Source organism: Chiloscyllium plagiosum, unplaced genomic scaffold (genome assembly GCF_037043375.1).
Source record: "Chiloscyllium plagiosum isolate Xiang-an unplaced genomic scaffold, Cpla_swu_hap1 HiC_scaffold_27, whole genome shotgun sequence".
NCBI lineage: Eukaryota > Metazoa > Chordata > Chondrichthyes > Orectolobiformes > Hemiscylliidae > Chiloscyllium > Chiloscyllium plagiosum.
In genome coordinates, this window is record NW_028270165.1 from 14,697,258 (window position 1) to 14,718,678 (window position 21,421).

The following is a 21,421-nucleotide window of genomic DNA, read 5'->3' on the forward strand; positions in this document are numbered from 1 at the left end:
CAGCTGGTCTAACACTGGCTGGGGTACAGCAGGCCTTATGCGGCACATGGACCTGGAACGGAACCCTTCCCTTGCACATTTATCGGCCTTTTCTCTTTTCAGAATCTGATACTGTCACCAAGACCATGTACAATAGAGCTAAGGGAGAGCCCAATGTGAACAGCATTCTGAAGACCATTGTCTCCCATACAGTGCGAGTGCTCGAATCCCTTGGCCCATTTTTACAACGCTCAAGCGACTCCTCTGTGCCACCGTGGGCGGCACGGTGGCACAGTGGTAGCACTGCTGCCTCACAGCGCCAGAGACCCGGGTTCAATTCCCGCCTCAGGCGACTGACTGTGTGGAGTTTGCACATTCTCCCCGTGTCTGCGTGGGTTTCCTCCGGGTGCTCCGGTTTCCTTCCACGGTCCAAAGAAGTGCAGGTCAGGTGAATTGACCATGGTAAATTGCCCGTAGTGTTCGGTAAGGGGTAGATGTGTAGGGGTATGGGTGGGTTGCGCTTCGGCAGGGTGGTGTGGACTGATAGGGGAAACTCCTAAATCCACAAACAACGTATTTATACAGGCCCACAGAACGCTATCCACCCCAGAGGCAGTAGTATGTTACTCCTCTCTATCGGGAGATGACTTACTTGCCTGTCCCCAGTCTCCAATTCCAATCTATTCATCACTGTTTCCACACTGTAAGTAATCTAATCTAAAACGTCGACCCTTTACTCCTGTAGATCTGACCAGACCCCCTGCTGTAACCTTTCAGTAACCTACTTTGACAAACTCTCCCTAATATACACCAAACCAGACTATTATTTCTTAAGGTAAAGGTAAAGCTACCAATTTCCTTGTCCTGGATGGCAAAGATGTCCCTCATAAGGTCACCATCGGAGCCCTTGTTCCCACAACAGTACCTTGTCCTGGCCAGTGGACAAGTCGATGGAACCTCCATCTGAGGAGGATGCAGCGGTCGGTGTCAGCCAACCTTGCTCCAACTGGAAGGATCCCAAGGGACTGGGTGACAATACAGGACACCCAAAAGGCTGGGGAATCCAGAGTACCCTGAGGTTGGAAGGATCGGCAGGAGTGACAAGTTAAAAGAACCGCAATTCCCTCTTTTGCGGCCTGACCATTTTTGGAAATAAGACTAAAGAGGCTCTGGAACAGAGTTAACAGGGATTATCAGACCTGTGTCTTTACTCTGTGCAGAATCGGCATGCCTTAGACTATATACTCACCCGGGAGGGTGAGGTCTGCACCATTGTCCAAGATAAATGCACTATGAGCATTCCCGATCTCACTGGCAATATTCCTCAGATACAAGAAGAGATCCAGGCATTCCTTGACAGAATGACTGAAGGGACCAGTTGGGGAAACTGCAGATTGGGCTCATGGTACAATTGGCTTATCAATTTAGCTATGTTTGTTTGTCGGTATTGGTATTGTTGGGTATTTAATTGCTAGGCTTATGAGGTCCCTTTGTGATATAGATTTGCCCCAGAAGATGCTCCTTTTGCGATCCGATGGCTCACCCACACGTGTCGATGACGATGATAAATATGACCAGATGAGCTGCGAAGTTGGTGGTGTTGCTCTGCAGGATGTTGATGGCTGGACCACCTTGAAGGGCATTCGTTTGGATTAGCCTTCTCTTTCAGTGATCGCGGTGCAATCAAAGGGAGGAATGAGGGTGTGGGCATCTGGGTGAGAAAGTATATAGTCTTAAAACTTGCCTTTAAACATTCAGACTAAAATGTAATGCTGAATTGTTGAATACATTTACTGCACTAGAAAATAAACAGGCAGGAAGGCTCAGAAAGAGGAGAGAACTTAAAGATAGGGACACCTGGGCTCACCAAGTGATAACAGGATGCTGTGAGGCAATTAAGAACGTTTGCCTCAGCATCAGTGAATCTGTGTGAACAGGACACCAAGTGATAACATTCACAGCCGTTCCCTTGTGAGACCATTTTAGTGCTGAGGCTGTTGAATCCCGTAGAAAATTAACTCTTAGTGCTGATCTGCTATGGATTGAAATGAATTGCATTTTGGGACTTTATGATGATATTGAGTAGCCATTACTGGTTATTAAATACAAACTCTGTAAAAGGAAATATTGATAAAGCTTTACCTTACTTGCTGCAGCCGAAGCTCCAGCGGAGGAAACAGGCCGCGGGCACACTTCCGGCTTCTGGATGGCCACGCCCCCTGGCCCTGGTCCCGCCCCCTCCTCCGCCAAGGCGACGCGTAAGACCCGCCCCTTCAGAACGCAGACCGTAAACCCCGCCCACCCAGGTGTATTTGGATGCACTGGCTTCTGGAGCGCTGCTTCTTCTGCCGGTAGGTGTGCTGCAGGATCATAAGACACAGAATTAATACCAAAACATCATAGTGTCATGCAACCGATGCAATATTTGGAACAAACCTGGACCGCTGCTTTGCTTTTAGAATGGGTTGCAGGTTTCAGTTCCTCAATATATAAATTCCAGAACTTTAGATCAGATTCCCCACAGTATGGAAACAGGCCCTTCGGGCCAACAAGTCCACACCGACCCGCCGAAGAACAAAACACCCAGCCCCATTCCCCGTCACCAAACACTACGGAGCAATTTAGCTTGGCCAATTCACCCTAACCCGCACGTCTTTGGACTGTGGGAGGAAACCCACACAGACGCGGCCCCGGGGAGGGAATTGAACCGGGGGCTCTGGTGCTGTGAGGCAGCAGTGCTAACCACAAAAAAATGAGGAATAGGGATGCAAGGCAGGATTTCAGGGAGCTAGGGTGGAAACTGAGGGCAAGAACAAACAGAGTGGTTATCTCTGGTTTGTTGCCTCCTTTCCCAGGTATCTGACCCTTGTCTTTCGTGTCCTCCCGTACCCTTCCTGTTAGCCCTTGACTCCAGTCTCCTTTTTGTTATTTCTTCTACTGCCTCCACCATCATTTTGGCTTTCTGTTTCTGCTTCTCGTCTTCCCTTTTCACATACACTTTCTGTGCCTCACGTAACAGCTCTTCCATCTGTCTTTCACTCCATCCATCTAATTTCTGTAATTTCTTTTGTATGTCCAGCCATGATTTCGTTACAAACTGGACCTTTAAGAGTCCCTGTGCTATCTGATTATCGGGATCCATTCCCAAACACTTCCTTGTGGCCTCCTTGAGCCTTTTAAGAAATGCAGAAGTGGTTCCATCCTTCTCTTGTCGTACTTCAAAGTCCTTAACAAAGTTTTATGATCATGGTGCCGCCTCTTTAATTCCTAATATTCCCATTTCTCATAGATCCCGCATTGACTCCCTATCTTCTCTGTCATTATTTTCCAAATGAGGGTCAACATTTGGGAATTTCTGTTCTGCTGGGGCCCCTTCTTCCCCAACTGCGTGCCTCTTTTCCCATTTCTATAAAGCTGCTCTCCTAATCATACCTCGTTCTTCCCCTGAAAATAACGTTCCTAAAATTGCCATCAGTTCTCCCCAGGTATATAAATTAGGCCCTAGGAATTGCTCTAATTGTTCTTCTCGTCCAACCGGATCCTCTATTAAACTTTTCATTTCCTTTGTAAAGACCCTAACTTCACTGCTCGTTAAGGGAGCGTTTACATATCCGATTGTACCTTCCCCAATCGGAACCTCTCATAAGGGACATAATTTTACATTTTCCATTATCTCTGCCCCTCCTTTACATGTGGTGGCTCGAGTGACTCTGCCCCCCCGGGTTCTGCATCTTTTAGTTCAGAGTCCGTTCCCATTTCTGTGTCTGGACAGGGTTCTACTTCGGGAGCTGTAGGCTCGTTCTGGGGAGTAGTATATGGGGCGGCAAACACATCAACGGATCCCATTGTGGCTTCCCTTGTTCATTCTTTTTCTGTTCTTTCCCTGATTCCTCCCTATTCAAGGGACATAATTTTACTCCCGCGCTCCCTATCCAACAAACCGCATAATCAGACTCTTTTTGACTGTACGCTTCTTTCCGATTGACAAATATATTAAGATCTTGACACAGCCAATCCTCATCGGACCCATATTTGGGCCAAAAAATACCAGGCGCCTTAATATTTTATCTAGTCCAGACAAAACAACAATAGTTTACCATTGTAGCTTTATCTTTCCCCCGCGTCCGGGAGTTGTGTTCCCAATTTCCCAACATTCTCCCCAAAGGACTGTCGGGTGAAATATATTCCCCTTTAACGTTATTTACTGATCGATCGTTACCCAGCCAACTCCCCGTGCCTCCCATTGTTGCTAATTTAATTAATCTTAACGAGGTCCGGTGTCACCTTCTTCCACACCCCCTTTAGGGTCCTGACTAGACACCTTACTCGTCCAATTAATCTGATTAACTATATGCTTTTTGAGACTTCAACTGTTCTCCATAAATCACTTTTATGTAAGGATAAAAGAGATTAGTTAGAAACTGATAGTAAGGCAGTCATGACCTGTAAAAAGAACAGGAGTTAACATTTTATTTCATTATCTGTAAAATCCTTAACGTTAAGAGAAATCATGTTAAAATTTCCATAGTAGAAATCAGATTCAAAACAGTCCCGGATCTCAAGCTCCAGGGAACAAAGCAGAAACATTCAATCACCAACAAACAAATGTGCATTCAAACCAAATCAGACCGGGTTAAACTTTCTAGTTGCTGTACAGCTCTTTCTCTCTCTCACACACACATAGACACCGTGTCTCACAGACACTTTGAGCTTTCCGCAACGGCTCCTCTAGCTTTTGAATATTCATCTGGACGTCTGGTCATAAGTTAGTTATGAAGGGCATCCTCAGTAGCCCTTCAACTACTAGCCCTTCTGACACTGGCTGTTTTCCATTGACATATGCTTACTTTTATATATCACCAATTCCCCATACTTTTATATGTCCTGACCACCAAGGCAAGACATAAAAGGTCTCTCTTCCGACCTTGGTCTGTGCACAGAGTTACCTGGTCATTTCGGTGCGCCCCGTTCCGCAGCAATTCTTGCAGCAAATACCGCTGCCCCCGGTCACCCGGATATATCCTTTAAGACCTTTCCCTACCCGGGTCCTGTGCACAAGAGCTGCCCGACCTAACCCGCCGCGTCTGCCCGCCTTGTTTCCAGGATCGTACTCGCCCAAACCGCGAACGACAAGCAAGGGAGTCGGAGATCACCGAAATCGGCGAGGTGCACCTCCCCGGTCATCCCAAGAGTGTCGAGCGGTCTGAGTCCTGGATCCCGGAACGAGGCCCCCAATTGTGAGAAACAGAACTCACTCACAAATCAATCAGCCTGAGACAAATCAATCTTGGAAACAAGAACAATTTATTACAGTCTTCTAAGTACTGGACGCTTCTGCAATCAAGCAGAAATGCGCGCCAAAACAGAGCATGTTAGCTTTCTTATTCAGTTTACAAATTGCGGAATCACTTTATTGCGGAATCAGTATACTTCAGCTTCATTGTGAAATACCCCTGCTGCTTCTTTTTGTGGTCAACTACAACACTTTAAAGTTATTTCCAAGCTTAAAACTATTTTCTTTAAAAGACCCTCTATATTTATTAAAGTCGTAGCCTTATGTATGCTACATGCTACAAGAATTCCGCTTCCCTTCCCCCTACTACACCCCCTCACCCATCTGCAAAAACAACATTTCTAATCTCCCACAGAAAGAGGGATAGGGATGTAAGGCAGGATTTCAGGGAGCTCAGGTGGAAGCTGAGGGCTAGAACAAACAGAGTGGTTATCTCTGGTTTGTTACCCATGCCACGTGATAGCAAGGCAAGGAATAGGGATATATATCAGCTGAACACGTGGCTGCAAGGATGGTGCAGGAGGGAGGGTTTCAGGTTTTTGGATAATTGGGGTTCATTCTGGGGAAGGTGGGACTTGTACAAACAGGTACAAGTTGAACTTGTACCTGTTTGTACAAGTTCAACCAGAGGGGTACTAATCTCCTGGGTGGGAAATTTGCTGGTGCTATTCGGATGGGTTTAAACTAGCTCAGCAGGGGGATGGGAACCGGGGGGTGTAGCTGTAATGCACAGGAGGATGAGAGTAGGAAGGACAGGGACTGGATTTCAGGGTCACAGGAATGTGCTGGTAGACAGTGAAGTGATTTGAAGTGTGTCTCCTTCAACGCCAGAGTATCTGCAATAAGGTAGGTGAGCTTGCAGCACGGATAGGTACCTGGGACTTGGATGTTGTGGCCATTTCGGAGACATGGAGAGAGCAGGGTGAGGAATGGATGTTGCAGGTTCCAGGGTTTTGATCTTTCATTAAGACCAGCCAAGGCGGTAAAAGAGGGAGAGGCGTGGCCTTGTTAGTCAAGGATAGTATAACGGTGGCTGACAGAACTTTTGATGAGAACTCATCTACTCAGGTAATGTGGGCTGAGGTTAGAAACAGGAGAGGAGAGGTCACACTGCTTGCAGTTTTTTTATAGGCCTCCGCAGAGTTCCAGGGAGGTGGAAGAGGGGATTAGCAAAATTATTCTGGGTAGGAGTGAAAGGAACAGGGTGGTCATTATGGGGGACTTTAACTTCCTTAACATTGACTGGAAATGCTTTCACTCTAGTACTTCGTATGGATCAGTTTTTGTCCAGTGTGCGCAGGAGGGCTTTCTGACACAGTATGTCGAAGGCCGACAAGAGGGGAGGTCACTCTGGATCTGGTGCTTGGCAAATGAACCAGGCCAGATGTTTGATTTAGTGGAAGGTGAACACTTTGGAGAGAGTGACCATAATTCAGTTAGGTTTCATTTAGCGATGTAAAGGGATAGGAACATGCCGCAGGTCAAGAGTTATCGATGGGGCAAGGGCAATTATAATGCAATTAGGCAAGACTTAGGATGCATAGAATAGGGTAGCAAAATGCAGGGAATGGGAACAATTGAAATGTGGAGCTGGTTTAAGGAACAGATATAGTGTGTCCTTGATAGGTATGTCCCTGTCAGGCAGGAAGTGATAAGGTAAGGGAACCGTGGTTTACAACAGAAATTGCATCTCTTGTTACAAAGAAGAAGGAGGCTTATGTGTTGATGAGGCAAGATGGTTCAGATGAGGCGATGGAGAGTCACAGATTAGCTAGGAAGGATTTCAAGAGAGAGTTAAGAGCAATGAGAGGACATGAGCAGTCCTTAACAAATAGAATAAAGGAGAACCCTAAAGCTTTCTATAGGTATGTGAGGAATAAAAGGATGATTAGGGTAGGAATAGGGCTAATCAAAGACAGAAGTGGGAAGTTGAATGTGGGCCCTGTGGAGATTGGAGAAGTGTTAATGAATATCTCTCATCGGTCTTCACTCAGGAAAAGGAGAATATTGTAGAGGAGAAGAATGAGGTACGAGATATTAGACTCGAAAGGATCAAGGTTAGTTGCACACAGGTGTTATCAATTCTAGAAGGAGTGAAAGTAGACAAGTGCCCTGAGCCCGATGGGATTTATCCGAGGTTTCTCTGGGAAGCGAGGGAGGAGATAGCAGAGCCTTTGGCTTTGATATTTGAGTTGTTATTGTCTCCAGGCTTAGTACCAGAGTGGAGGATTGCAAATGTTGTGCCCTTGTTCAAGAAGGGCAGCAGAGATGACCCAGGTAATTATAGACCAGTGAGCCTTACTTCTGTTGAAGGAAAGCTTTTGGAAAGGAATATTAGAGATCGGATTTATAATCATCTAGCAAGCAACAATTTGATTTCAGATAGTCAACATGGTTTCATCAAGGGCAGATCGTGGCTCACAAACCTTATTGAGTTTTTTGAGAAGGTGACCAAGCATGTAGATGAGGATAGGGCAGTTGACGTGGTGTACATGGACCTCCGTAAAGGTTCCACATGGTAGGATGTTGGAGAAAATGCAGAGGCATGGGATTGAGGGTGATTTAGCAGTTTGGATTAGAAACTGGCATTCTGAAAGAAGGCAGCGAGTGGTGGTTTATGGAAAATATTCAGCCTGGAGTCCGGTTACTAGTGGAGTGCCACAAGGATCTGTTTTGGGACTACTGCGGTTTCTCATTTTTAAAATTACTTAGGTGCAGGCAGAGGTGGATGGATTAGCAGAATTGGGCTGAGAGGTGGCAAATGGAGTTCAATGCAGCTAAATGTGAGGTGATTCACTTTGGGAAGAAAAACAGGAAGCCAGTGATCTTGGAGTCCATCTGCATAGATCCCTGAAAGTTGCCACTCAGGTGGATAGTGCTGTGAAGAAGGCATACAGTGTGTTAGGTTTCGTTCGTAGAGGGATTGAGTTCCGGGGAACCGCAATATCACGCTGCAACTATACAAAACGCTTGGAATATTGTGTATAGTTCTGGCCCCCATATTTCAAGAAGGATGTGGGAAGCATTGGAAACGGTGCAGAAGAGATTTACCAGGTTGTTGCCTGGTCTGGAGGGAGGGTCTTCTGAGGAAAGGCTGAGAGACTTGGGTCCGTTGTCATTGGAAAGAAGGAGGCTAAGAGGTGATTTGATAGAGACATATAAGATGATCAGAGGATTAGATAGGGTAGACAGTGAAAGACTCTTTCCTAGGATAGTGACGTCAGCTTGTATGAGGGGGCATAACTACAAATTGAAGGGTGATAGATTTAAGACAGATGTCAGAGGCAAGTTCTTTATGCAGAGAGTGGTAAGGGCGTGGAATGCCCTACCTGCTAAGGTAGTCAACTCAGCCACATTAGGGAGATTTAAACAATCCTTAGGTAAGCGCATGGTTGATTTTGGGATAGTGTCAGGGAACGAGCTGAGAATAGTTCACAGGTTGCGTAACATCGAGGGCGGAAGGGCCTGTTGTGCGCTGTATTGTTCTATGTTCTTTGTTCTATGTTCTAAACTTAGTGCAGGAGGCTGAAAGAAATGAGCAGCTTTAAAACAAAAACCTCTTGGAGCTCAAAGCTTTCAATGAGAGTCTGAGCCCAGTGGTAAGTTCAGGTAACCTTTATTGCAACCCAACTTTGTTACAGCTTCAGATCCCCCCCAGCAAAAAGGCAGAGAAAAAGCAGTTGCTTTTTGAGCACCTCAAGGTCAAAGTGCACACACCACACCTCCCCTTGTCCCACCACCCTCACTGTCTTTACTATTGGTCAGCACCAAGTTGTCCCTTTGTAATTGGATCCTTGGTAAAGCCGTAACCCGGAAGAAATATTGCCTCATCAGCAATTTCAACCCATACCTTGTCTCCAAGTATGTTTCTCCCCGCTCATTTGCCAGGAAGGGGCAGTGCAGTGTCAACCAGACTGCTGTGGGTCTGGAGTCACGTGTAGGCCAGACCGGGTAAAGGATGCAGCTGGAATGACTGAGTGAATCCTTTTCCACAATGGCGGTTCCCTTCCCTAACAAGGGAGAGAGTGAATCAGATGGGGGCTTTCTCCCCCGCACCACCCCTCCCTGAAACAGTCTCATCGTTAGATTCCGAACTCCACATTTCTGACCGAATGCCAATTCTGCCATCTGTCATGGGGGGATTCAAACCCGGGAGTCCCCAGAACCGGGTTGATAGTCCACTCGATAATGGCACTCGGCCGTCACTCCTTCAATCCCCCTGCGATGGCTCGTGAACTCGCTGGTGTTTCCGCAGGTTGGAGGAGTAGGTGAAGCCCTTCCCGCACTGAGAGCAAGTGAACGGCCTCTCTCCGGTGTGGATCCGCTGGTGCCTCAGCAGGGTGGAGACCTGGGTAAAGGCCTTCCCGCACTCTGGGCAGCTGAAGGGCCTCTCCCCCGTGTGGACCCGCCGGTGGGTCAGCAGGTGGGAGGAATACCTGAAGCCCTTCCTGCACTCGGGGCAGCTGAAGGGCCTCTCCCCCGTGTGGACCCGCTGGTGGGCCAGCAGGGTGGAGGAATTCCTGAAGGCCTTCCCGCACTCGGGGAAGCTGAAGGGCCTCTCCCCCGTGTGGACCCGCTGGTGCCTCAGCAGGGTGGAGACCTGGGTAAAGGCCTTCCCGCACTCTGGGCAGCTAAAGGGCCTCTCCCCCGTGTGGACCCGCTGGTGGGTCTGGAGGTTGAAGGAGCAGGTGAAGCCCTTCCCGCACTGAGAGCAGGTGAACGGCCTCTCCCCCGTGTGGATACGCTGGTGGGTCATAAGGGAGGAGACGTGGGTAAAGGCCTTCCCGCACTGAGAGCAGCTGAAGGGTCTCTCTCCTGTGTGGATCCGCTGGTGGCTCTGCAGGGTGGAGGAGCAGGTGAAGCCCTTCCCGCACCGAGAGCAGGTGAACGGCCCCTCCCCGGTGTGGACATGCTGGTGCCTCAACAGGGCGCAGGAATTGCTGAAGGCCTTCCCGCACTTGGGGCAGCTGAAGGGCCTCTCCCCCGTGTGGATACGCTGGTGGATCCGCAGATTGGAGGAGCAGGTGAAGCCCTTCCCACACTGAGAGCAGGTGAACGGCATTTCCCCGTGTGGACATGCCGGTGACTCCGCAGGGTGGAGGAATCGCTGAAGGCCTTCCCGCATTCAGGGCAACTGAAAGGCCTTTCCCCCGTATGGACACGCTGGTGCCTCAGCAGGTTGGAGACCTGGGTAAAGGCCTTCCCGCATTCAGGGCAACTGAAGGGCCTCTCTCCCGTGTGGACATGCTGGTGGGTCAGCAGGGTGGAGGAATTGCTGAAGGCCTTCCCGCACTCGGGACAGCTGATAGGCCTTTCCGCCGTATGGACCCGCTTGTGCCTCAGCAGGGTGGAGGCCTGGGTAAAGGCCTTCCCGCACTCTGGGCAGCTGAAGGGCCTCTCCCCCGTGTGTACACGCTGGTGGCTCAGCAGGTGGGAGGATGTGCTGAAGGCCTTCCCGCACTCTGGGCAGCTGAAGGGCCTCTCCCCCGTGTGGACCCGCTGGTGGGCCAACAGGTAAGAGGAATGTCTGAAGGCTTTCCCGCAGTCGGTGCAGGGGAATGGCCTCTCCCCAGTGTGACTGCGCCGATGAGTCTCCAGGGCAGACGGGACACGGAAGCCTTTCCCACAGTCACCACACTTCCACGGTTTCTCCACGGGGCGGGATTCCTCGGGTTTCTCCATGGCCACAGCATCAGCTGCACACAAACACGTGTAGAGCCCCTCCGTGCTGTGAAATCCCCTTTCCAGGCCGTATAACTGTTTCCGGCTCCACACACAGTGCGCTGCAACAGTGGGGTCTCTCGTCCAGTCCCACTGATGCTGAAAACGTCCTCAAACAGGAACCAAAAAGCGTTGATCCCTCTCACAGAAATCACAGTCAAAAATCGTTGCGGTCCTGATGGATTGAGTGACTGTCAGACATTGACATCAAAGTGAAGACTGAAGACGCTGGAGAGTCAGTCAAAAAATGTGGCGCTGGAAAAGCACAGCAGGTCAGGCAGCATCCGAGGAGCAGGAGAGTCAATGTTTCGGGCATAAGTCCTTCATCTGTTGATTTTGAAACTTCAGTCTTCAGATTTTCAAATACTCTGTAAAAAGAGATTACAAAAGCCATCACTATCAGTGCAGGGTAGAAATTCAGAACAAGCAATTCTATTTTCTGTGGAATATTCTTTTGTTGTTCCACAAAATTGAAAGCACCATCCCACTCTCTCTCCCCCTCTGTTCTCACTCAGCTCTAACTAATTCCCCTTAAGGTGCTGATTCAGGATCTTACAGGGGCAGAAAAAGCAAAAACATCAATACTGACATCTCTCTGAATTTTGGATACATCCACCTGAAAGTTAATATCTTTCACAACACTGGGATCCTGCTGAGAGTGAGCAGGTCTGATTTTGGGAAGCAAAAAAAAAGTGTCAATTCAGGGTGAACCTGCAATGCAGCTTCTTGAGGAAGGACCAGACACAAAATGGTTAATGACCCCGAGACGGTGGAAGCAAAATGAGACATCAAGGCATTAACACCGACACACTTCAGTCAAACTCTTCTGCTCCCAGTCAGGGCAAAACATGCTCTGAAAGTCCAGCCTTCACAACCACACTTCTGCTATCACTGAAGACAATTAGAGTCACACAGCACGGAAACAGTCCCTTTGGCCCAACCTGCCCAGATATCCTAAATTAATCTAGTCACGTTTGCCATCACTTAGCCTCTATCTGGGCCGGGAGCTGGCAGCTGGGACTAAATTGGGTTGGCTATCTTGTCAGCAAGGACGAGTTGGACCAAAGGGTCTCTTTCTGTGCTGTACATCTCTATGACTCCAGTTGCATTTGCCATCACTTGGCCCTGACCCATCTGAACCCTTCATATTCAGATGCCAGTCCAGGAGCCTTTTAACTTGTCATCGTACCAGCACCCACCACTTCCTCTGGCAGCTCACGCCATCGTTCAAGCGACTCCACGTTGAAAGCGTCTGATCTGGTGCACCATATGACATCAGGATAATCTTGGATCGTTCCAGATCGCATCGATACTCAGTCAGGTTTCCCGATCAGGATGTTGTACGTGATCAAACAGGTTAGTGGGTAGGCGATCCCCCACATCTTAGTTCAAGTATCTCTACGAGAACTCCCTTGCTGGAGGGTCCCTTGGAGACACTTCAACTGGACTTCATTGAGTTGGAGAAATGAGTTGAGTTGCGATAAATGTGTTTTGCTTATTGCTGATGTCTTTTCGAAGTGCATTGAAGCCTAACCTCCTCCTAATGCTACTGCTGAGACTGTGGTGAAGATTTTGTTTAAGGAAATAATTCCCTGCTTCAGTATACCTGCGTGCATTAGCTCGGTCAATGGACCAACGTTGTAGGTAATATTAACGGAGTGGCAACATTCACAGCCGTTTTAGTGCTGAGGCTGTTGAATCCCGTAGAAAATTAACTCTTAGTGCTGATCTGCTATGGATTGAAAAGCATTGCATTTTGGGACTTTATGATGATATTGAGTAACCATTACTGGTTATTAAATACAAACTCTTTAAAAGGAAATATTGATAATGCTTTACCTTACTTACTGCAGCCGAAGCTCCAGCGGAGGAAACAGGCCGCTGGCACACTTCCTGCTTCGGGGTGGCCACGCCCCCTGGCACTGGTCCCGCCCCCTCCTCCGCCAAAGCGGCACATAAACCCCGCCCCTTCCGACCGCAGATGGTAAACTCCCGCCCCTTCCGGACGCAGCTCGTAAACCCCGCCCCTTCCGGACGCACTCGTTAACCCCGTCCCTTCCGAACGCAGCTCGTAAACCCCGCCCCTTCCGAACGCAGTTCGTTCACCCCGCACTTTGGAACGCTGCATGTAAACCCGCCCCATCGATACCAAGCCCCGGCTCTAGGGTACAAACTCCTTTCCACCTCGCGAACCAAACCCCGCCCCTACGCCGCGGACCCCGCGCGAGTCAAACCACGCCCCCTGCCCTCACGCGCAACCGCCCACAAAGCCGCGCGCGTCTAGGATAGCCGCCTTGCCCCGCCTACTAGCTCGCGACCATCTCACGAGCACGCCCCGCCCATGGGCTCCGCCCACCCTCCAATCTAAACCCCGCTCCTTATGGTACACCCCGCCCACCCAGGTGTATTTGGAAGCACTGGCTTCTGAAGCGTTGCTCCTTCTGCGGGTAGCTGCGCTGCAGGATCATAAGGCACAGAATTAATTGCAAAACATCACAGTGTCATGCAACCGATGCAATATTTGGAACAAACCTGGACCACTGCTGAGTCCTTCATCTTTTAGAATGGGTTGCAGGTTTCAGTTCCTCAATATATAAATTCCAGAACTTTAGATCAGATTCCCTCCAGTGTGGAAACAGGCCCTTCGGGCCAACAAGTCCACACCGACCCACCGAAGAGCAAAACACCCAGCCCCATTCCCCGTCACCTAACACTACGGGGCAATTTAGCTTGTCCAATTCACCTTAACCTGCACGTCTTTGGAAAATGGGAGGATATCCGCGCAGACGTGGGAGGGGGGGGGGGGGGAATTGAACCTGGGGCTCTGGCGCTGTGAGGCAGCAGTGCTAACCACAAAACAAAGAGGGATAGGGATGTAAGGCAGGCTTTCAGGGAGCTAGGGTGGAAGCTGAGGGCTAGAACAAACAGAGTGGTTATCTCTGGTTTGTTGCCTCCTTTCCCAGGTATCTGACCCTTGTCTTTCGTGTCCTCCCCTACCCTTCCTGTTATCCCTTGACCCCAGTCTCCTTTTTGTTATTTCTTCTACTGCCTCCACCATCATTTTGGCTTTCTGTTTCTGCTTCTCGTCTTCCCTTTTCACATACACTTTCTGTGCCTCTCGTAACACCTCTTCCATCTGTCTTTCACTCCATCCATCTAATTTCTGTAATTTCTTTTGTATGTCCGGCCATGATTTCGTTACAAACTGGACCTTTAAGAGTCCCTGTGCTATCTGATTATCGGGATCCATTCCCAAACACTTCCTTGTGGCCTCCTTGAGCCTTTTAAGAAATGCAGAAGGGGTTCCATTCTTCTCTTGTCGTACTTCAAAGGCCTTAACAAAGTTTTATGATTTTGGTGCTGCCTCTTTAATTCCTAATATTCCCATTTCTCATAGATCCCGCATTGACTCCCTGTCTTCTCTGTCATTATTTTCCCAATGTGGGTCAACATTTGGGAATTTCTGTTCAGCTGGGGCCCCTTCTTCCCCAACTGGGTGCCTGGTTTCCCATTCCTATAAAGCTGCTCTCCTAATCATACCTCGTTCTTCCCCTGAAAATAACGTTCCTAAAATTGCCATCAGTTCTCCCCAGGTATATAAATTAGGCCCTAGGAATTGCTCTAATTGTTCGGCTAGTCCAACCGGATCCTCTATTAAACTTTTCATTTCCTTTGTAAAGACCCTAACTTCACTGCTAGTTAAGGGAGCATTTACATATCCGATTGTACCTTCCCCAATCGGAACCTCTCGTAAGGGACATAATTTTACATTTTCCAATATCTCTGCCCCTCCTTTACGTGTGGTGGCTCGAGTGACTCTGCCCCCCCCCCCCCCCCGCCCCCCCAGGTTCTGCATCTTTTAGTTCAGAGTCCGTTCCCATTTCTGTGTCTGGGCTCGGTTCTACATTGGGAGCTGGAGGCTCGTTCCGGGGAGTAGTATATGGGGGCGGCAAACACGTTAAGGGGTCCCATTGTGGCTTCCCTTGTTCATTCTTTTTCTGTTCTTTCCCTGATTCCTCCCTATTCATGGGACATAATTTTACTCCTGCACTCCCTATCCAACAAACCGCATAATTGGACACTTTTTGACTGTACGCTTCTTTCCGATTGACATATATGTTAAGATCTTGACACAGCCAATCCTCATCGGACCCAAATTTGGGCCAAAAAACACCAGACGCCTTAATATTTTATCTAGTCCAGACAAAACAACAATAGTAGTTTACCATTATAGCCTTATCTTTCCCCCGCGTCCGGGAGTTGTGTTCCCAATTTCCCAACATTCTCCCCAAAGGACTCCCCTTTAACGTTATTTACAGATCGATCGTTACCCAGGCAACTTACCTTGCCTACCATTGTTGCTAATTTAATTAATCTTAACGAGGTCCGGTGTCACCCTCTTCCACACCCCCTTCAGGGTCCTGACTAGACACCTTACTCGTCCGATTAATCTGACCAACTATATGCTTTTTGAGACTTCAACTGTTCTCCATAAATCACTTTTATGTAAGGATAAAAGAGATTAGTTAGAAGCTGATAGTAAGGCAGTCATGACCTGTAAAAAGAACAGGAGTTAACATTTTATTTTATAATCTGTAAAATCCTTAACCTTAAAAGAAATCATGTTAAAATTTCCATAGCAGAAATCAGATTCAAAACAGTCCCGGATCTCAAGCTCCAGGGAACAAAGCAGAAACATTCAATCACCAACAAACAAATGTGCATTCAAACCAAATCACAACAGGTTAAACTTTCTAGTTGCTGTACAGCTCTTTCTCTTTCTCTCTCTCTCGCTCTCTCACACACACACACACAGACGCCGTGTCTCACAGACACTTTGAGCTTCCCGCAACGACTCCTTGAGCTTTTGAATATTCTTCTGGACGTCCGGCCATAAATCTCCCAGTCCGGATCGTACTCGCCCAAACCGCCAACGACAAGCAAGGGAGTCGGAGATCACCGAAATCGGCGAGGTACACCTCCCCGTCATCCCAAGAGTGTCAAGCGGTCTGAGTTTTGCATCCCGGAACGAGGCCCCCAATTGTGAGAAAGAGAACTCACTCACAAATCAATCAGCGTGAGACAAAGCCTTGGAAACAAGAACAATTTATTACAGTCTTGCAAGTACCAGACGCTTCTGCAATCAAGCAGAAATGCGCACCAAAACAGAGCATGTTAGCTTTCTTATTCAGTTTACAAGTTGCGGAATCACGCCTCCCTTTTCCCATCCGATCATAAGCCGATTACCTCACTTGTTAGTTATTTTCTTATCTGGCCATCCTGCTGTCCTTGTCTGCATTCTTTGTTCCTTGTTTGTTACAGCTTGTTCTTTTATCCAGTTTCTCTTGTCATACTATAAGCTTTATTGTGAAATGCCCCTGTTGCTTCTTTTTGTGGTCAACTACAACACTTTCAAGTTATTTCCTAGCTTAAAACTATTTTCTTGAAAAGACCCTGTATATTCATTAAAGTCTTAGCCTTACGTATGCTACATACTACAAGAATTTCGCTTCCCTTCCCCCCACTACCCCACCTCACCCATCTGCAAAAACAACATTTCTAATCTCCCACAGAAAGAGGGATAGGGATGTAAGGCAGGATTTCAGGGAGCTAGGGTGGAAGCTGAGGGCTAGAACAAACAGAGTGGTTATCTCTGGTTTGTTACCCGTGCCACGTGATAGCAAGGCAAGGAATAGGGAGATATATCAGCTGAACACGTGGCTGCAAGGATGGTGCAGGAGGGAGGGTTTCAGGTTTTTGGATAATTAGGGCTCATTCTGGGGAAGGTAGGACTTGTACAAACAGGACAGTCTTCACTTGAACCAGGGGGGTACTAATATCCTGGGTGGGAAATTTGCTGGTGCTATTCGGGTGGCTTTAAACTAGATCAGCAGGGGGATGGGAACCGGGGGTGTAGCTGCAATGCACAGGAGGATGAGAGTAGGAAGGACAGGGACAGGATTTCAGGGTCACAGGAATGTGCTGGCAGACAGCGAACTGGTTTGAAGTGTGTCTACTTCAACGCCAGAGTATCTGCAATAAGGTAGGTGAGCTTGCAGCACGGCTAGGTACCTGGGACTTGGATGTTGTGGCCATTTTGGAGACATGGATAGAGCAGGGTGAGGAATGGATGTTGCAGGTTCCAGGGTTTTGATCTTTCATTAAGAACAGCCAAGGCGGTAAAAGAGGGAGAGGCATGGCCTTGTTAGTCAAGGATAGTATAACGGTGGCTGACAGAACTTTTGATGAGGACTCATCTACTCAGGTAATGTGGGCTGAGGTTAGAAACAGGAGAGGAGAGGTCACACTGCTTGGAGTTTTTTTATAGGCCTCCGCAGAGTTCCAGGGAGGTGGAAGAGGGGATTAGCAAAATTATTCTGGGTAGGAGTGAAAGGAACAGGGTGGTCATTATGGGGGACTTTAACTTCCCCAACATTGACTGGAAATGCTTTCACTCTAGTACGTCGTATGGATCAGTTTTTGTCCAGTGTGTGCAGGAGGGGAGGTCACACTGGATCTGGTGCTTGGTAATGAACCAGGCCAGGTGTTTGATTTAGTGGAAGGTGAGCACTTTGGAGAGAGTGACCATAATTCAGTTAGGTTTCATTTTGCGATGTAAAGGGATAGGAACATACCGCAGGTCAAGAGTTATCGATGGGGCAAGGGCAATTATAATGCAATTAGGCAAGACTTAGGATGCATAGAATAGGGTAGCAAAATTCAGGGGATGGGAACAATTGAAATGTGGAGCTGGTTTAAGGAACAGATATTGTGTGTCCTTGTTAGGTATGTCCCTGTCAGGCAGGAAGTGATAACGTAAGGGAACCGTGGTTTACAACAGAAATTGCATCTCTTGTGACAAAGAAGAAGGAGGCTTATGTGTTGATGAGGCAAGATGGTTCAGAAGAGGCGATGGAGAGTTACAGATCAGCTAGGAAGGATTTAAAGAGAGAGTTAAGAGCAAAGAGAGGACATGAACAGTCTTTACCAAATAGAATAAAGGAGAACCTAAAGCTTTCTATAGGTATGTGAGGAATAAAAGGATGATTAGGGTAGGAATAGGGCCAATCAAAGACAGAAGTGGGAAGTTGAGTGTGGGCCCTGTGGAGATTGGAGAGGTGTTAATGAATATCTCTCATCGGTCTTCACTCAGGAAAAGGAGAATATTGTAGAGGAGAAGAATGAGGTACGAGATATTAGACTCGAAAGGATCAAGGTTAGTTGCACACAGGTGTTATCAATTCTAGAAGGAGTGAAAGTAGACAAGTGCCCTCGGCCAGATGGGATTTATCCGAGGTTTCTCTGGGAAGCGAGGGAGGAGATCACAGAACCTTTGGCTTTGATATTTGAGTCGTCATTGTCGACAGGTTTAGTACCAGAGTGGAGGATTGCAAATGTTGTGCCCTTGTTCAAGAAGGGCAGCAGAGATGACCCAGGTAATTATAGACCAGTGAGCCTTACTTCTGTTGAAGGAAAGCTTTTGGAAAGGAATATTAGAGATCGGATTTAAAATCATCTAGCAAGCAACAATTTGATTTCAGATAGTCAACATGGTTTCATCAAGGGCAGATCGTGTCTCACAAACCTCATTGCGCTTTTTGAGAAGGTGACCAAGCATGTAGATGAGGGTAGGGCAGTTGACGTGGTGTACATGGACCTCCGTAAAGGTTCCACATGGTAGGATGTTGGAGAAAATGTAGAGGCATGGGATTGAGGGTGATTAAGCAGTTTGGATTAGAAAGTGGCTTTCTGAAATAAGGCAGCGAGTGGTGGTTTGTGCAAAATATTCAGCCTGGAGTCTGGTTACTAGTGGTGTGCCACAAGGATCTGTTTTGGTACTACTACGGTTTGTCATTTTTATAAATGACTTAGACGCAGGCATAGGTGGATGGATTAGTAAATTTGCAGATGACACTAAAGTCGGTGGAGTACTGGACAGTTTGGAAGAATGTTATAGGTTGCAGGGGGACTTGGATAAACTCAAAATTGGGCTGAGAGGTAGCAAATGGAGTTCAATGCAGCTAAATGTGAGGTGGTTCACTTTGGGAAGAAAAACAGGAAGGCAGTGATCTTGGAGTCCATGTGCATAGATTCCTGAAAGTTGCCACGCAGGTGGATAGTGCTGTTAAGAAGGCATACGGTGTGTTAGGTTTCATTCGTAGAGGGATTGAGTTCCGGGGAACCGCAATATCACGCTGCAACTATACAAAACGCTGGTGCGGCCACACTTGGAATATTGTGTATAGTTCTGGTCCCCATATTTCAGGAAGGATGTGGGAAGCATTGGAAACGGTGCAGAGGAGATTTACCAGGTTGTTGCCTGGTCTGGAGGGAGGGTGTGATGAGGAAAGGCTGAGAGACTTGGGTCTGTTCTCATTGGAAAGAAGGAGGCTAAGAGGGGATTTGATAGAGACATATAAGATGATCAGAGGATTAGATAGGGTAGACAGTGAAAGACTCTTTCCTAGTATGGTGACATCAGCTTGTACGAGGGGGCAGAACTACAAATTGAGGGGTGATAGATTTAAGACAGATGTCAGAGGCAAGTTCTTTATGCAGAGAGTGGTAAGGGCGTGGAATGCCCTACCTGCTAAGGTAGTCAACTCAGCCACATTAGGGAGATTTAAACATTCCTTAGATAAGCGCATGGTTGATTTTGGGATAGTGTAGGGGAACGAACTGAGAATAGTTCACAGGTCGGCGCAACATTGAGGGCCGAAGGGCCTCTTCTGCGCTGTGTTGTTCTATGTTCTTTGTTCTCTGTTCTAAACTTAGAAATGAGCAGCTTTAAAACAAAAACCTCTTGGAGCTCAAAGCTTTCAATGAGAGTCAGCCCGGCGGTAAGTTCAGGTAACCTTTATTGCAACCCAACTTTGTTACAGCTTCAGATCCCCCCCACCCAGGAAAAAGGCAGAGAAAAAGCAGTTGCTTTTTGAGCACCTCAAGGTCAAAGTGCACACACCACACCTCCCCTGTCCCACCCCCCTCACTGTCTTTACTATTGGTCAGCACCAAGTTGTCCCTTTGTAATCGGATCCTTGGTACAGCCGTAACCCGGAGGAAGTATTGCCTCACTCAGCAATTTCAACCCATACCCTGTCTCCAAGTAAGTTTCTCCCCGCTCATTTGCCAGGAAGGGGCAGTGCAGAGTCAACCAGACTGCTGTGGGTCTGGAGTCACGTGTTGGCCAGACCGGGTAAAGGATGCAGCTGGAACGACTGAGTGAATCCTTTCCCACAATGGCGGTTCCCTTCCCTAACAAGGGGGAGAGTGAATCAGATGGGGGCTTTCTCTCCCGCACCACCCCCTCCCTGAAACAGTCTGATCGTTAGATTCCGAACTCCACATTTCTGACCGAATACCAATTCTGCCATCTGTCATGGGGGGATTCGAACCCGGGAGTCCCCAGAACCGGGTTGATAGTCCAATCGATAATGGCACTCGGCCGTCACTCCTTCAATCCCCCTGCGATGGCACGTGAACTCGCTGGTGATTCCGCAGGTTGCAGGAGTAGGTGAAGCCCTTCCCGCACTGAAGCAGATGAAGGGCTTCTCCCCGGTGTAGATCCATTGATGCCTCAGCAGGGTGGAAGATGTGCTGAAGCCCTTTTCGCACTTGGGGCAGCTGAAGGGCCTCTCCCCAGTGTGGACCCGCTGGTGGGCCAACAGTTGGGAGAAATGTCTGAAGGCCTTCCCGCAGTCGGTGAAAGGGAATGGCCTCTCCCCGGTGTGACTGCGCCGATGAGTCTCCAGGACAGACAGGACACGGAAACCTTTCCCACAGTCGCCACACTTCCACGGTTCCTCCACGGGGCGGGATTCCTCAGGTTTCTCCATGGCCACAGCTTCAGCTGCACACAAACACGTGTAGAGCCCCTCCCTGCCGTGAAATCCCCTTTCCAGGCCGTATAACTGTTTCAGGCTCCACACACAGTGCGCGGCAACAGTGGGGGCTCTCGTCCAGTCCCAATGATACTGAAAACGTCCTCAAACAGGAACCGAAAAGCATTGATCACTCTCACAGAAATCACAGTCAAAAATCGTTGCGGTCCCGATGGATTGAGTGACTGTCAGACATTGACGTCAAAGTGAGGACTGCAGACACTGGAGAGTCAGTCAAAAAATGTGGCGCTGGAAAAGCACAACAGGTCATGCAGCATCTGAGGAACAGGAGAGTCAATGTTTCGGGCATAAGCCCTTCATCTGTTGATTTTGAAACTTCAATCTTCAGATGTTCAAATACTCTGCAAAAAGAGATTACAAAAGTCATCACTATCAGTGCAGGGTAGAAATTCAGAACAAACAATTCTCCTTTCTGTGGAATATTCTTTTGTTGTTCCACAAAATTGAAAGCACCATCCCACTCTCTCTCCCCCTCTGTTCTCACTCCGCTCTAACTAATTCCCCCGAAGGTGCTGATTCAGGATCT

At 48.1% G+C, this 21,421-nt stretch overlaps 1 pseudogene; it reads right to left on the reverse strand.

Moving 5' to 3' along the window:
* Positions 1-8,674: 8,674 nt before the first annotated feature.
* Positions 8,675-10,960, reverse strand: LOC148143193 (uncharacterized; annotated as a pseudogene).
* Between the last annotated feature and the right edge of the window lie 10,461 nt (positions 10,961-21,421).